Raw genomic sequence first — 18,482 nt, forward strand, 5'->3', positions numbered from 1 at the left:
GTTCTAGTTCAGTTCTAGTTCAGTTCTAGTTCAGTTCTAGTTCAGTTCTAGTTCAGTTCTAGTTCAGTTCTAGTTCAGTTCTAGTTCAGTTCTAGTTCAGTTCACAGAGTTGAAAGTCCCTGTCGTGGGAACAAAGACGGTTAGAGTCTTGTCTGAAAAAGGTCACTGGATCACCAGACAATAATACAACAATTATCACATTTGACTATACACATCCTTATATGCTTTCCTAGCATTTGGCAACCCCATCTTGAATAGTATAACCAAAGAGAGCAACAAAAACAATGGCTAAAATATTTACACAGATAAAAGGAAAAACGAAAATATAAACAACAACAGCAATAACAACAGTTGAAAAAGCAACAGAAAAAAGAATTGTAGTAGATGTAGTAACGAATTAGTGTAGGAAAAAAGAAAAGGACATAATGAGACAACTACCTACCCCAACTCCTAAGAAAAATAGCGGTAAAATGCAATAATAATTTTACAAATAAAATATTTATTTAGTTTTTTTGTTTGTTTACCATTTAAAAGTATATTTAAGTCGTAACTATAGTTTAATAATTAATAATAGTTTATTTGAAGAAAATATATTACATGGAAGAAAATTTAAATCTTAAATTTTCAAGCAGCTGGTACAATTTTAATTTATTGATTTTAAGCCAAATATAAAATATTTACCATTGAAAAAAAAAAAAACACTTACCTTTATTAGCTTTTTAGTCTTAGCCATAGTGTTTAGCATAGAAATTTGTTTAAAATTTAATTAAGTTTATTATTTTTGTTTTTGTTTTTTATTTGTTTAAAATAATTTCGCTGGTCAAAAATTCTCTTTAAATTATTTTCCTTTATGTTTTAAAGGTTGTCTTGTATTTGACCAATATTTTACAGAAATATCTTTAGACACAGTTTTGGTTTTATTTGGTTTCTTTATGTTTTTATTATAACACACTTTCTGCTTTACAATCTGAGAATCAATGAATATGTTTTTTTCTTCTTTTTTTGTGGGTATTTTTTTTAAATGGGGGATACTATGATGATTACTTTTGCAAAAGCCTTGTTTGCATTTCAATGCACTTCTTTAGCCCGAAAAAAATCCCAAAAAAAAAAAAAATGAAAAATAAACAACAAAAATTTTCAGTTCAAAATGTATACAAAAGCACCAAAATGTATGCAACGTAAAACGTTACTGCGTTACGCACTCATACCACATAAAGAACATTTTATTTTCACTTGCATTGCAGGAGTTGCTACTGCATTTATGCCACTTGCCTTTGCTACTCTACTAGTACTACTACTTGTATTGCTGCTGCTGCTGCAGTTGCCACCCCAAATATTTTCTTTTACTACAACACACTTTACTTGAATTCACTTTAGTACAATTCATACTACACCAAACTCGCTTTACTCGTTCTCGTGTATTACTTTTCCACTACCAAAACCAGAAAGAAAAAAAAAACACGCCGAACGTCCGAATTGAATACAGAATAAAAACCCACAGGAAAAAAAGAACATCAACGACACAACGTAAAATAAAAGTTTAACCCACACAACATATATTACCCAAGATGGGTCTTACTCAGCCTTATGGTGGTTTTATTTGGTTTTTTCCCAATGTATTTCCTGTTAAAAAGGCTCAATTTCTGCCTTAATATCCCTACGACGACATTCCCAAAAAAAAACAAATCAGTTGTAAAACAAAAAGTGTAGAAAAAAAGGGATAAGCGAAAAAACAAGTAAATGTTTTGTAGTCGTCCACAAAAGCACCGTTATACACCACCTAACGGTGTGTGTCGTAAGTTTGATACTGGCACCGCCAGACAATTTACTCGTCTATCCTCGTCGCCAACAATTTGCAACAAACAATATTTTCATTGCAATTGAGTGTGTGAGTGTTTGGGTGTGTGTGTGTGTCTGCATCTATGGAGTGTTTTATGGGTTGGTCTTTTGGTTGGTACAATCGTTTTCTATATGTCGTTTTGTCGTCTGGTTCTAGGGATATGAAGACTAGTTTATTTGTTGGGTCCTAGTGAGAAATAGAGAGCTATATTCTCTTTTAGTATTGCTATTATAAACTCTCTCTCGTTATCTCTTGGTCGGTCTCTATGTATTTTTAGCTCTTACACTCTTGCTGTAAGTTTTTCATAGTTATTTTCCTTTTTCCAAAGGAAAGAGTAAAATGTTATGATAGAGGAGGAGGAGGAGAAGGAGGATTCCTTGTTTTAATTGAATTCAAAAAGTAATAAATGATTAGTAAATTTATATAATAGAATTGTATAGTTAAATAAGGGTTATTTCTCAATAAATTATGAAATGTTATAAAAACATTTTTATACCCCGGATTAAGAGGTATTAAATGTAATTGTCACTTGTTATAATGAACTATGAAATAAGGATTAAAAACAGGATCTAACTAGTTTGTTTGGTAATATCCTTGAATAAATTGACGTTAAGTTGGTTTCTGAAATCTTGCAAAATATAATTTTCAGAGTCGAATTCATTTTGTTTGAGAAGAAACTTCATCTGTTATTGTTCGCATCATATCGTAGCCTAAGCATAAATCTCCATTCTGTACTAGGTACAAAGACTAGCATGTATTGCTGTTACTAGTTGCATGAGCTTTACTTAGTATTACAGATTTAAGAATTAAAAAACTTAGAAAGGATCGGAGCAAAAACATAACTTTCCGTTCTGTACTAGGTGCAAAGATTAGCATGAATTGTTGCAGAAGAAACTTCATCTGTTTTTGTTCGCACCATATCGGAGCCAAAACATAACTCTCCGTTCTGCACTAGGTGCAAAGACTAGCATGTATTGCTTTTACTAGTTGCACGAGCTTCACTCTTAAGCTTTGTATTACAGCTATGTTGATCTTAGAATTAAAAAGCTATAAAGGATAACAGATGGAGAAGCAAACGATTAAGTGAACATTGATGGTTTAAAAAGGCACTTAAAGGGAGGGAGATAAAGAGAAATCGAGAGATCTTCAAGATTTGGATAATGAAAGGACATTTTTAGACCTAAGGATAAGCTGAGTGATCTTCAAGTTGTTGATTGTGTTGCAAAATTACGACAGATCATAATGAAAGGAAGAAGTGTATCCAAAATTAAAAAGTGATGATACTCTAAACTTTGTCCAACGGAAAAGCTGATAGATTTTACAGCGGATATTGGTTTTGCAAAATGTAGGCAGATTACATAGCGAAGCATTAAAGTGATCCGAATACTGACACTATAAATCTTATCCTACAGGACTACACGATCACAGTATACATTGATAGTTTCGAAAGGCACTTGGAAGAGAGAGATCTTCAAGTATTGCGAACATTGTTCTACGGAAAAGCTGAAAGATTTGATGATGGTGTTGAGAAAAGTAGGTAAATCGCATGGATTTGTAGAAGAGTGATCCTAAGACTGTAAATCTCTTCGTACAGGACTACACGATCACGGTGTACATTGATGGTTTCGAAGAGACAGATATAGAGATATTGTCTTACAGAAAATCTAAGTGATTTTCAAGTTGCTGATCGTGTTGCAAAATATAGACAGATCACTGAGGAGTCCACACGATCGCAATATTATTGATGGATTAGAAAGACACTTGAAAAGAGAAAGCGAGAAATCTTCAAAATCCGTATATTGAAAGAACATTGTTAAAATCTAGCTGAGTGATATTCAAATTTTTGATCGTGTTGTAAGATTAAGACAGGTCAGATGGATAAGCAGAAATGTCTCTAAGATCAAAATACTGACAAAATGTGTCCTTCGAAAAAGGTGAGAGAAGTTAATGTTGATAATGGTGTTGGGAAACGTAGGCAGATCTCACGGAGTATCAGAGGAGTGCTCCAAATACTGACAAGATGTTATTAGACTATAAATATTTCTCTATAGGAATACACGATCACAGTATAAAATCATGGTTTCGAAATGCTCTTAAAGAAATAGATCGGTAGATACTGAAGATCGTATTGCAAAATATATACTGATCACAAAGGAGCCTCCTTAATCCCTATGTTTACAAGAAGTTATTAGGCTGTAAATCTTGTTCTACAGTACAACACGATCACATCAACACGATCACATGTTTGATAAGAGTCTTTCCCCAAAGAAAGAGTGATTTTGAACATCTGGATACAGAACAATAATAAGATTACAAATCTTATCCTATTGAGAAGCAAAGTGATCTTTAAGAGCCGAATACGGAAAGATGTCCAACGTAGAAGCTGATTGATTTTGGATGACAGAAGAGTCTCTAAACTCCCAATACAAGACTGACAAGAGATAATTAGACTGTAAATCTTGTTCAACAATACGACGCGATCACATCAAACATTGTTGTTTGATAAGAGCTTATCTCAAAAGAATGAGTGTGATATTGTACATCTGGATGCTGAAAACTAATAAGATTACAAATCATGTCCTTCGGAGAAGCATAGAGATTTTCAAGAGCCGAATACTAAAAGATGATTAGATTACAAACCGTGCCCTACGCAGAAGCTGATTGATCACAGAGAAGTCTCTAAACTCGCAATACTGACATAAGATTAGTAGAGTGTAAATCTTATCCTGCAATACGACACGATCACATCAAACAATAATGTTTGAGAAAGGCTCTTAAAGAGAGAGATATATTGAACATGTGGATACTGAAAAATCATAAGATTACAAACCTTGTCCTTCGGAGCATTAAAGTGATCTTCAAGAACCGAATGCTGAAAGATGATTAGATTATAAACTGTGACCTACGGAGAAGCTGGAACACAGAGGAGTATCTAAAATCCAAATACTAACAAGAGATAATTAGATTGCAAATCTTGTCCTACAATAAAACACGATCAGATCAAACATTATTGGAGGAGCTGATTGATTTTCATGTACCGAATTATTATGATCAAAATCATTGTCATTGTTTGATCACTGTACATGTCAATAGAATGGGAAGAGTACCGGATTGTTGTGAATGGGCTGATGATTTTTAAAAGAACTGAAGGAAAAATGATCTTAAAGGATGTGAGATTTATGACTCTTATACGCAGCATTAAAAAATTTAAAAAAAAACTTGGGCAATTTCTTGCTATAATAGGATTTATAACATAATAAGGATAAAAACCCAAAATCTTTACTACTACAATGAAAGCAGAAGAATTTTCTTAAATCTATTAAAGGATAAAACACCATCGTATGTCTATGAAATAAAAAACCAATTGAAAAATATAAACAACTCATTGAGCAATTATAACCTCAATATTAATTAACAACATCTTATTACTAAACATATTATTAAACTAAAACCTAATTACAAGGTGGCAAGTATATTAGAACTCATTAAGTGTTAAATATACATATACATAATTAAAAGCCAAATAAGTTAAACACACAGTATATCTATATGTCTGGCTCTCTGCCTATCTAATAACAACAATAACAAAAATCACTTTCTAATTATTATACTATATATAAATCCCACTTAGTTAAACAATAATAACAATTATATTAATTATAACAAATACTATACTTAATAGATTGTCATGTATCCTTTACAAAACACAACACAACACAACTCTTCGAAGTGACCTCATTATAGCATTTCAACCGAAAATTTAAAATTTAATCAGGTCATTTACCCTAGTAAAAACAAGAATTTAGACCAGTAGTACTACCACAAGATACAATAAATATACACACAGAAACTCATACACTAACTCAGTCAGTCACGAGTATATGTACAAATAAACAAACACCCTTTTAGTGATGCAGCATGTATAAGTATTACGAAGTGTATAAATATCATGTACTCAGTCTTTTAGTCAGTACTTTCACCGAATTATTTTGCCCACACACACACACACATAGATATATAAAATCATTTCCAAGTCAAGCCAAACGTCAAAAGGAAAAGCAGCAGTATACCCAATTGAGGAGCCATTACCAGTCAACAGCCAACAATACCACCTTCGCCACTAAATGCACACAGACAATCACTCAAATACGAACACTCTAACACACACCTTTTTGGTTTACTTAATGTACATATTATAGACCCACAACCAGAGAAACGCATACACTTGGCCAACAATAATAATAATAATAACAACAACTAGAAGTATATGCATATATTTTTGGAGGTCACTAACGCTTGAAATTGGCGGGCTCGCTCATATACTGACACACACAGTAAATATTGCATGCAGCCAACAAACCAATCGTCGTACATACTTGCAACAAGAATACGCCAAAATATTAACGACAGCAACCTATTTTCTGTGTGTGAGTGTGTGTATTTACTATCCAAAGAGTTTGAGAAATCGTCGTAGTAGTATCATCAAAGAGGTAAAATGTTGCAACAAGGACATTCGCAATGCATTCAAAATACTATACGACGATTACAGTTAACGGAGAATTCCTATGCAGAAATTGTAAAGAATGGATAACTAGAAGGCTGAATGGTTGGTTGGCTGGCTGATTGCTGCATTTTCCTAACCATACACACATGCATATACACATTTTCTGTTAAAAAAAGGGTGTTGGTTCAATTCTAACACCCACAATTTACCTCAAAATTGTTTAAGTGTATGTATAACATTTATATTCTACATAAAAACACAAACTCTATCTGTATGTATTTATATACTTACTTACACTCTGCTGTAGATATAAACATACATATACATATAAGTATGTCTATATATTTATAGTTATACATACACAAAATGTGAATGCACTTTTGCAACACCTTCTTCTGTGTGAGTGTGAGATGTTTTTGTGTCTATGGTAGTTTGATTACATACATGTATGGGCTTGTTTGTGGAGTTTATGTTTGGCCTTTTGCAATTGCAAATGTAAAGAATCTCTCTGTTAAAGGATGCACAATGTATGCATGCCTACATGTGAGTAAATATCCTCTTCTCATTTTTAATATATTCAATGTCAATGTAAGGCTAGATTTTAAGAGCGTAGCTGTTTTTAGAGTAATATATTTAATGTAATTAGTGATTTGTTAGCTTACAACTGTTTATCTTCTAAAGAATTTCAAATACCCTGTTCTGAAGGAAGAGTGTTCTGCATCGATCGTAAGAAGTAATTGTTGGATAAAGTAAGTTTGTTGTAAATTTCGCAATTTTAAGTTGTGCTCTCTAATGATCTTGGCATATCAGAAGCTGTTGGTTTATGCCACAATTGACTCTGGTAAATGTCTCGATTGCCAACTTTCTGCCATCATATCGGAGTCAAAAGAATTGCACATATTGCGAGGTCAAAACGAATCAATTCAATAACGTATACCTGGCTTTGAAGTTATGAATATGCCGCCATCTAAGCAAACTCTAGTCGGACGGGGCAAGTTCTAGAATTTAAATTGGATAAACCTACTCTTTTCATGATTTTGCAATAGGTGGAAGATCGTTATCATGTTGTGCTAGCTCTTCTAAAGTAAACCCTATACCAGAGAGAGAGAGAGCGTTCATCGACTGAAACAAATAGAAGCTTGGTGGGGCAAGATTTAGACATACGACCTCTAATACTTCGGGTTACCTTTTCTAATTCAGAGAAAGCGCTTTTCATCGATTAAAACAAATAGTAGACGGGCGGTGCCAGATCTGGACTATAAGTTGAATCAGATACAAATAGTTTTTAACCGATTTTTCTATATGAGCAAGATCGTTACCATAATGAAATATGACTGGGAGCATATTCGCATACTGGGGGCGTATTCAAATAATATGATCTAGATTTTATTTCCTAAACTCACGGGGAATATGATTTGGCTAAAATAGAATCTATTTAGAACACATTTCTAAGATAGTCCAGTTACAAAATAAATGCAACGCTGTTTTATTATTCTCAGCAGTACAAAAGTTAGATATTGATTGTTCTCGTTCTCGATATAATTTACATCTCAAACAGTGATTCCAAAATTTAATCTACTCCCTTAAAAACATATTGTTAACAACAACTCTGTAACAATTTTATGTCTAGCCATACTCTCGATTTAACCAGACATGAACAGTACATACTTACATACATATATAAACATATTTGGCTATATAGTATGCAACCTGCATATTTATATATATACATAAATCTTCGTTTATATATTTACTATCATAGTGTTGTTGTAGTTGTTATTATTGTGTTGCATTTATGTGTCTAGAATTGCATTTGGCAGTGAAAATTTCGTTTTTAGCCTTGACACGAACAAACAATTTACATACACATTTTGTTTATACTTGTATTGGTATGTGCGAGTGTGTATGTATCGATATGTGCATATACAGATTATGCTGTGTTGTTGTTATTAGTGGAGATGAAGGACCGAAAGGCCGGCCGGCATTAACATACTGTGTTATTATCAATACTACTACTACCACTAGTGTGGAGTAAATTTCAGGATACATATACGAGTGTTGCATGAAAAGTTATATAATTTAGATACAAGAAGCAATATATTTATAGGATATTAATAACAAGTAAACCGGAACCTCTTTGATCGTTCAAGATCAATGATTATACTTGAAGAAACCTGCCTCATTAAATCATCATACTTAAAGAAGGATAACTGACCGTAAAGAAACCCACCTCATTCCATTAAAATTTCACATTGTTAGGTAAACCAGCCCTAATCAAAGTCCTTTGATCTCTAGTAAATAGATATAGATTATTGACTGTCTCATATTATTATAATTGTCGGCCTCATTCGATCCTCTTTGATCGTTCGCAAGTTTAAGATAACTGATTTTCTGCAGAAAGCATCCTTATTTCATCATCATTGATCGTTAGCAAACTAGTTTTAATTAACTATATGAAATTATCATACATGAAGAAACTAACTTCATTAGATCATCTTGGATATTTTGCACGTTCCCGATCATTGATTGTGCGATGTTTTTATACTTGAAAAACTAAAGCCTCATTCTAACCTCTTCGATCAAGTGATCTTTAGCATAATTCAACTTCATTAGATCATCTTTGATCTTGTGCATGTTCTCGATCATTAACTGTGGGATGTTATTATACTTGAAAAACTTAGGTCTCATTCTAACCTCTTAGATCCAGTGATCTAGTTCAGATATTTGAGTGTCTGAAATGATCATACTTGATATAAACAAACTTATTCGATCCTCCATGATCTTTGGTAAGTTCAAGATTACTGGCTTTGTGAAACTATTATAATTGAAGAAGTTATTCGATCTCCTTCTGAAGAAACCAGTCTTATTTCATCTTCATTAATCGTTAGTAAACTAGTTTTCATGGTTACTAACTATATGAAAAGATAATACATAAAGCAACTTACTTCATTAGATCATCTTTGATCTTGTGCATATTCTCGATCATTGATGTGCGATGTTTTTATACTTGAAAAACTAAAGCCTCATTCTAACCTCTTAGATCAAGTGATCTTTATCATAGTCCAGATCTCTAACACTCGGAAATGATCATACTTGATATATAGAAACTTTTTTGATCCTCCATGAACTTTGGTATGTTCAACATAACAGGCTTCGTGAAACTATTTTAATTGAAGAAATCATTCGATCTCCTTCTGGAGAAACCATCCTTATTTTATCTTCATTGATCTTTAGCAAACTGGTTTTCATGACATGATCATACATGAAGAAACGAAACTCATTAAATCATCTTTGATCTTGTGCATGTTCTCGATCATTGACTGTGTGATGAACTTTGATCTTCAGCAAAGTTCAGATCTCTGACTTTCTGAAATGATCATTCTTAATATAAACAAACTTATTTGATCCTCCATGATCCTTTGGTAAGTTCAAGAAACTATTATACTTGAAGAAATCATTTGATCTCCTGTGATCATTAGCAAAACAAAGATCACTATCCTTAACGAACGGTATAAAATGATGATACTTACTTGCCTCACCTAATCCTCTAAGATCGTTTGATTTTCGACCGATCAAAATGAAATAATCCTTTTGAAAAACATTTCCGTTTGCCTTCGTTGTCACATGCTAGAGCATCGTAAATATCAGAATGCAAATATGCAACGAATCATTCAAATGTATGTGTATAACTTACAAGTATATGTGTATATATATGTGCGTTAGTATTATGTATAGTCCTTGTTATAGTAAAATCTGGGTAGGCCATTCCAATTGCTATTGCAACACACATAATTTAACATAAATTGCTTGCGGCCATAAATTCTACAAACTCATTTTTGATATACTATTTGGTTGTGCAACACCAAATACACACAACTGAATGTTATTGTATGACTTGCTGTCCGTCTATAAATTTATACGTCTGTCCCTACAAATGTCAGTCTGTCTGTCTTTTGGGTTCGTATACATACATATATAAGTATTATTTTACGATGCGATTCAGTGTTTGTGCTGTATTGTACGACTATGATGATGTTGACGATGTTGGTGATAGTGTTGTTGATGACGATGAAAGTGTGTGTGTGTGTGTGTGTGTTTGTATGGTAGTGTATTTGGTAGGCAAACCATTTCACAAATTTCTTTGGTTCCAAACTAAAGTTAAAGACCTTTTTGTGGGTGCTTGAGAGTTGTTGTTCTATATATACATATATACATTTATAATAAACAGATGTATATGTAAAATTGTACATATAGAGATGTATATTTTCATTTTGAACAGATTGTTTATATGTATGTGTGTGTGTGTGTTTGTAAATTCTAGAATATATATGCTGTATTATTTCCGGTTGTTTTTGCCGTTTGTTGTTATTGCAGTTTTCTGTGTCGCGTTTAAATACATTCGCGTTGAAAGTGAATTTTGCGATGCTGTATCGTTGTCGTCGTCGTAGTCGTGAGTTTTATATAGAGATTTTTTGAACGTGTTTATGTGTCAAGTACAACAAGTAGGTCTTAAAGTAAGAATATATATATAAAAAAAAATAAATATTTAGAATGTTGAAAAAATCATGCCACAGATTTTATTTATGGAAATTAAAATATGGAATATGTTTCATTTCCTTGGGAGCCGATTAAAAAGTGTTTCTTTAAAGGCGGATTTTTTAAAGAGTTTCTTTATTTTGGAGTTTAAATTAAAAGATATTAAACAATTGATGTTAAAGAAAAACTGGTTATAGCTTTCAACCTGTAGAACATGGATATGCGAAATAAGAAAGTAATTATAACATCTTTGTCTGGATTAGTAAAAATTAGTAAAATCCTGGAGAACGTGATTATATCATCGATGTCTGGAAGTTGAAGTTAATTGTGATTAAGAAAATTGGTAAAAATTAGTAATAAACTGGCTGTAGAATGTGGAAATGCCATCCGTCGATAGTTGGAATTTAAAGGTAATATATTGGTAACTTGACTCAGTTAAGTAAAGGACAGCAGTCTAACGAAATTAAGTCGTGAAACGCAAGGGATCGGGTAATGAAGTTCTTAGAGAACTTTAAGGAACTAAAAAGTGTCCGCTGACAAGGGCAATAACGTAAGCATCTTGTGGAATGAACTGCTGGAAAGGAATGGTGATGTGGAGCTGAGTACTTAGTGAATCATATTAACTATAAAACAATATTGATGAATGGAGATTAAATAACGATAATCTTGTAGCTAAAGAGAAGGACATTTTGTGTCCGATATTCGTTAAACATTTTTCAGGAATGAGAAAATTGATATTAAAGATGTCTAGACACGGTCGCCAAAATCATCTAAAGTAGAACAAGGAGTAGGACTTAAAACAACTAAACTAGGAGAACGTAATAATGGTTACTACAAGCTATACAAATTAGATTAATACAGCAGGAAAATAGACAAAACTAGTGATGTGCCAACTATCTTATCGTAAGTAGAATTCGTTGGGTTTCTATACGAAACTTGTAAAATTCAACCATGTTCGCTGGGCAGTGCAGACTGTTGGTGAATGTGAGGTTTTACTTTCGCGGATATCACAAAGTCTAGTAGTTTTATATATAGAGATCAAATATGCCTTCAAGTTGGCGAAATATATAAAATTGTATACTATAGTCCAGACGTATTAGACTATATTACTTTATAGTCTAAACTGTGGACTTCTTTTTAGCCGGAACTTTAGGCTAGACTATATACATTATAGACAACTTTATAGACTGGACTATATACTACTCTATAGGCTAGACTCTAGACTTCTCTATAGGCTTTACTATATACTACTCTATAGGTTTGACTATAGACGCTAGACTATAGACTACTCTATAGGCAAGACTATAGACTCTATAGGTTAGATTGTAGAATACTCTATAGACTACTCTACAATCTGGACTATAGATCTGGACTATAGTCTATAGGCTCTATAGGCTAGACTATAGACTACTCTATAGGCTAGACTATAGACTACTCTATAGGCTAGACTATAGACTACTCTATAGGCTAGACTATAGACTACTCTATAGGCTAGACTATAGACTACTCTATAGGCTAGACTATAGACTACTCTATAGGCTAGACTATAGACTACTCTATAGGCTAGACTATAGACTACTCTATAGGCTAGACTATAGACTACTCTATAGGCTAGACTATAGACTACTCTATAGGCTAGACTATAGACTACTCTATAGGCTAGACTATAGATTACTCTATAGGCTAGACTATAGACTACTCTATAGTCTAGATTATAGACTACTCTATAGGCTAGACTATAGACTACTCTGTAGGCTTAACTATACACTACTCTGTAGGCTAGATTATAGACTACTCTATAGGCTAGACTATAGACTACTCTATAAGCTAGACTATAGACTACTCTATATATACTACTCTATAGGCTAGACTATAGACTACTTTATAGGCTAGACTATAAACTACTCAATAGGCCTGACTACAGACTACTCTATAGGTTAGACTATAGACTACCCTATAGGTTAGACTATATACTACTCTATAGGCTAGACTATAGACAACTCTGAAGGCTAGACTGTATACTACTCTATAGGCTATATCCTGAACTATAGACTACTATATAGGCTGGACTATAGACTACTCTATATTCTGGACTATAGACTACTCAATATGCTGAACTATAGACTACTCTATAGGCTGAACTATAGACTACTCTATCCGGAATGTCTCACCTGCTGAAGATCCCAAACGTAATTACTAATTTTTTGAAAAATAATTTCTCAAAAAATTTAAATTTTCTTAAAAAAATTTATTTTAACAAAAAAAAAAAAAACAGTTTTTAACTAAAAATTTATTTTTAATATAAAAATCTATTTTAAACGAAAAATCTATTTTTGGCATAAAAATCAGTTTAAACCAAAAAAATAAATTTTTCACTAAAAATTTATTCTTTTGAGAAAAAATCTTTTTTTTTTATTTAAAAATTAATTTTCAACTAAGAACCCTCTTTTTCCAAAAAGGAAATTTTTTACTAAAAAAATCAATTTTATAACAAAAAGTCAATTTTTAAATATTAAAATGAAACACAAGTTATCCTTTAGTGGAATTTCAAGTGTCGATTTGTTTAATTTGATTTAAAAATAAATTTTTAATTAATTTCTTTATCAATTTAATGTTTATGTATTCCTTATCCTTTGTCATTACAACATCAAAAGTAATATGTTCTGTTGACAAGCAGTTTTCTAAATGAATAAAATTTCTTTTACAACTTACTTCTATATTATTCTTTTTAAGTTTCAATGATCATACTTACTTGTATTGTTCACCAAAACGGACAGTCTGTTATCCTCTTTTTCTTATAAAAAAAGGTGGCTGGTGGCTGCTGGTTAAAATCTAACTCTTGCTTTTTTTTCCTATTCGATATAATGAAAAGTCATAGGAACTTCAAAAAAAAAAAAAAAAAACTCTTTAATATACAAAACACTTTTTTGTTTTTGTTCCTTTTTTGTTGGTAGTGTTTACAATTAAAAAAATGGGTACATGTACTTAAAACAACTTACACATATACACAAGTAGCAATAACACATTCTTGTATACTCTTGTATAAAATGGGCTCTTACAATGGCGCCAAAATTGTAAATAAAAAAATAATGAAAATGTTATCCGTAACGTAACAGTAAAAAGGAAACCAATGCTAAACTCTCGAATTATAGGTACCAAACTCATACACTTTAACTTGGTTACAAACACACGTATTATTTTAAGGAAACACTTGTACAATCACTCTTTCAACTCAATACTGGTTACTTTCGAACATAAACAAAGTTTTATTATGGGTACAACTAGTACACCAGTATAGAGGGTAACTTCTACTTTAGGTTTCTTTTTTTTTCTTTTCTCGTATATTTCTATGTATATTTTTTTGTATTTTTTTTTTTTGTTGGGGGAAAGGTACAAAAGTTGTTACTTCCCGTTTTGGTAATAGAACTTTACGACAACTTTTTAAAAATAAGGAACACAAATTCTTTTTGATAAAATACTACTACAACACAAACCAGTCAGAGTAAAGAAACGGGTGATGCGAGTTTAAATGTCGACAAAAACTTTTCCTAGCGTCAAGTTTGACGACTACACAACAACTATACCGAGTTAGACAACGATAACAAATTTTAAATGCATATTGTGTATGTGTGTGCTAGCATGTTTTTGTGCTGGATTTATATGAGTGTGTGCTAAACATTCACACACACACACACACACACACACATACTCACTTATCCCTACACACATACTCTTTTTTTTAATTCATATATGAGTAAAACTCCATTTACACTATTGAGTATGAGATCATTTGAATTCAGGGTGATGATGATGATGCTAGTGTTCTTTTTTTTCAGTTTTCATGTAAAGGTATGAGTTCATTGTTTTGGGTGTCATTTTGGGTTGTCTATTTTAAAAAGCACATATAGTAATATGCGTATGTATGTGAGATGTGCGTGTATGTGTTTTATAATAAAAACTGCTGCATATTTTTCATTCCCTTAACTAAAAATTTTAACATTATTTTCATACATACTAACATATCTATTATAAGTTCATATGTATAATACTCTCAATTTTGTTTGATATAAACACAAAAGGGAAGTATAAACTACAATCATTGTAAAGGTTATATATTAATTAAAAAAAGATTTAAAAGGACTCCGAATGGATCATGTATTCTATTTTATATATAGAAATCAATCTCTTTAATGCATCCTTTTAATGCCTGATAATTCAATGAAGTATTCACTACTAGATACAGTAAATAAAAGCATATCTATATGTCCACCATATAATAGCATTGCTCGATCAGTATTCTGCTTCTTAAAGTGTTCGTCTCACAATATGTTGTGTCATGAACCTGGATTATCTGCTTCAAGTAGTTACGGAACAACAGTCGCAAAAGTATTTAATCAAATGATCACTGGGATATTTGAATATTGCTCTCTTTCTCCATTCAAATCAAACATAACGAAAAATCTACAAAATTCTCTCCTTGATCAGAGTCTCTCACGAGAGCCACTTTTATGAGTCCCAAAGTTCTCCGTTGCGCAATATTTACTTTACAATGAAGTTAACTTATTTAAAAAAAGATTTAAAAGAACTCCGAATGGATCATGATTCTATTATATATATAGAAATCAATCTCTTTAATGCATCCTTTGAATGCCTGGTATTTCAATGAAGTATTCAATACTAATTATAGTAAATAAAAGCATATCTATATGTCCACCATATAATAGCATTGTTCGATCAGAATTCTGCTTCTTAAAGTGTTCGTCTTACAATATGTTGTGTCATGAACCTGGATTATTTGCTTCAAGTAACGGAACAACAGTCGCAAAAGTATTTGATCAAATGATCACTGGGACATTAGAATATTGTTCTCTTTCTCCATTCAAATCAAAAATAACGAAAAATCTACAAAATTCTCTCCTAGATCAGAGTCTCTCACGACAGCCACTTTTATGAGTCCCAAAGTTCTCCGTTGCGCAATATTTGCTTTACAATGAAGTTAACTTACAGCTATACAACTATTGTGAATGTATTGAAGGATCCTCAAAAAAAAAACGTAGATCATTCTCCCTAATTAGAAGTTTTAATCAAGGAAATTGAAAATTTGGAAAAGATCCGTAGATTATTCTTTATTGAAGATTTGTTGAGTCAGAAACAACGATGTTCATAATTACAATTTCATCGTCAAACGCAAATAATGAAGTTAACGTACATCTATACAACTATTGTGAATCATTCGGCCCAATTAGAAATTTTAACCATGTAAATATAGAATTTGGAAAAGATTCTTAGATGATTCCTTATTGAAGATTTATAAAGTCAGAAACAACGATGTTCATTATTATAATTCCATCGCCGAACATATTTACTGGCTTCATAATGAAGTTAACTTACAGCTATACAACTATTGTGAATGTATTGAAGGACCCTCAAACAGAGTGTAGATCATTCTGCCCGATTAGAAGTTTTAACCATGGAAATTGAGAATTTGGAAAAGATTCTTAGATCATTCTTTATTGAAGATTTCCTAATTACAATTTCATCATCGAACATATTAGCTGGCTTCATAATGAAGTTAACATTCACAATAGTTGTATAGCTGTGCAACTATTGTGAATCTATTGAAGGATCCTCAAACAAAACGTAGATCATTCTCCCCAATTAGAAATTTTAACCATGGAAATATAGAATTTATAACATATCCTTTCATTATTCCTTATTAAAGATTCTTTGAGAAACAACAATCTTGTCGTTGACAAAATCCTATATTAATTCCCGCATTTACGTGGTTAATTGAAGATTCGTTGAGCCAGAAACATAAAACTTTAGAACTTCAACTTGTTCGTTAGAATATTAATCATTTATATAGGAGATTCGTCAAATCATTACCATCGCTTCTTTGGTCAAATTATAACAGTTTATGTTCTCTTTGTGAGAGCTGCAAACGATCTTTGATCTACTGCACCACCGATCGTGGCATTGAACTATTTGATATTTAGACAATTTTTCAAGTTTGGTTATCTTAAGTAACTGAGGATTTCGCCCAAATGAAACAAGTGCTTTTTTTGAACATTTCTGATTTCAGACGATCTATAAAGAATGAAGATCATGTTCCTAAATTTGACATTACAACAGCAGTAATGCACACTTACGTATGCCTTAAAGGAAGTTTTATTATTTGAATAATCTGGAAAATAAACTATATCCCCTTTTTCATTACTAGAGGAAACATTCTTATTGGATATATGTTTAACCATAAACCCCGATCTTCATTCATCGTTGAAAGATTTGTGATAGTAGAACTGAATCAACAGTTATTGCCCTGGATGTAAGGATCAATGTATTGCTGTTGTATGGAGCAGTATAGTCTTTTCGGTCCGGGACTTAAGGACTGGGACTTAAGGATCCCAGTTTGATCTTACAACAACAACAATTGCCAACAATCCATCCTTCTCTTTCGATGTTGTTTGTGTACTTATTATGTTTTCTATGTTGTATGAAAAACCCATACAAACACACTCACATGCACAGGCATCAAGTCAAACTAAAACTATATGTTTGAAGGTGTATTTGCCAGTATTTGATTCTATACTTTATACTTTTGTTTTATGTTTTATACATGTTTTTTTGTTGTTCCTGTTATAAAACGAACAACAACAACATTTTATATTTTTGTGTCTATATGACTCTCCAAATACTTGTAGATTATTGTTGTTTTTGTTCTTTACGCTCATAGTTTTGTCTGTGTTAAGTCTCGTCGTAGTCACCATCATCATCATTATCATCGTAATCATAATCAAAGAGTTTATGTGAATATTGTTTCATAGGCAGACATCATCAACAACAACAATATCATGATGACTTTCGTACTATAATCAAAATGCTTTTATTTTATTAACATCAACATCAACAACATGTCTATACGATTTGTGTGTTTTTATCCTTGTGCACACAAACACACACACTTACTCCCATACAAAGTCTAGGTAATATTTGTTAAAATCAAAAGTTGATTTATTTTTAGTGCATACATCTATGCGTTAGAGTTGTACGAGTTTGTGTATTAATATTTGTTTTTTTTTTGTTAAACAATTTTGTTTTTCTGTTTGTCCATCTATATGTACGATTACAAAAACACATGCGTGTTTTTTCCTGACTGTGTTTATATTGTTGTAGTTGATTTTGTTTTTGTTACAAATTCGAATACATGATGTAAAATTGTATAGTTGTGCTGTATGACGATGATGATAGAAAATGGTATAAAAAAATTATTAAACATACTTTCATACAATACAAATTAATGTTTGTTTGTAATACTGTATGAATGCATTTGTTAGTTTGGTTGAATGTATGAGAATTTTGAAATTAAAAACAAAAACAGTGATCAAAAATAGGAAATATGTCTAGTTCTGTTCTAGTTCTGTTCTAGTTCTGTTCTAGTCCTGCTCTAGTTCTCTTCTAGTTCTGTTCTAGTTCTGTTCTAGTTTTGTTCTAGTATTGTTCTAGTTCTAGTTCTGTTCTAGTTCTGTTCTAGTTCTGTTCTAGTTCTGTTCTAGTTCTGTTCTAGTTCTGTTCTAGTTCTGTTCTAGTTCTGTTCTAGTTCTG

General features: G+C 31.9%; 1 protein-coding gene and 1 long non-coding RNA gene across 3 annotated transcripts in view; one reads left to right on the top strand and one right to left on the bottom strand.

Moving 5' to 3' along the window:
* Positions 1 to 1,800, bottom strand: part of LOC111681903 (alpha-protein kinase 1) — a 6,114-nt gene extending 4,314 nt beyond the window's left edge. For both annotated transcript variants that reach the window (XM_046951897.1, XM_046951896.1), the window contains exon 1: positions 707 to 1,800. The gene's annotated coding sequence lies outside the window, so the exon portion shown is untranslated. The remainder of the gene's footprint in view (positions 1 to 706) is intronic.
* LOC124420090 overlaps positions 1 to 18,482 on the top strand; it is a 175,436-nt gene that overhangs the window by 3,250 nt on the left and 153,704 nt on the right. The window lies entirely within an intron of this gene.

This window comes from Lucilia cuprina, chromosome 5 (genome assembly GCF_022045245.1).
Source record: "Lucilia cuprina isolate Lc7/37 chromosome 5, ASM2204524v1, whole genome shotgun sequence".
Lineage (NCBI taxonomy): Eukaryota > Metazoa > Arthropoda > Insecta > Diptera > Calliphoridae > Lucilia > Lucilia cuprina.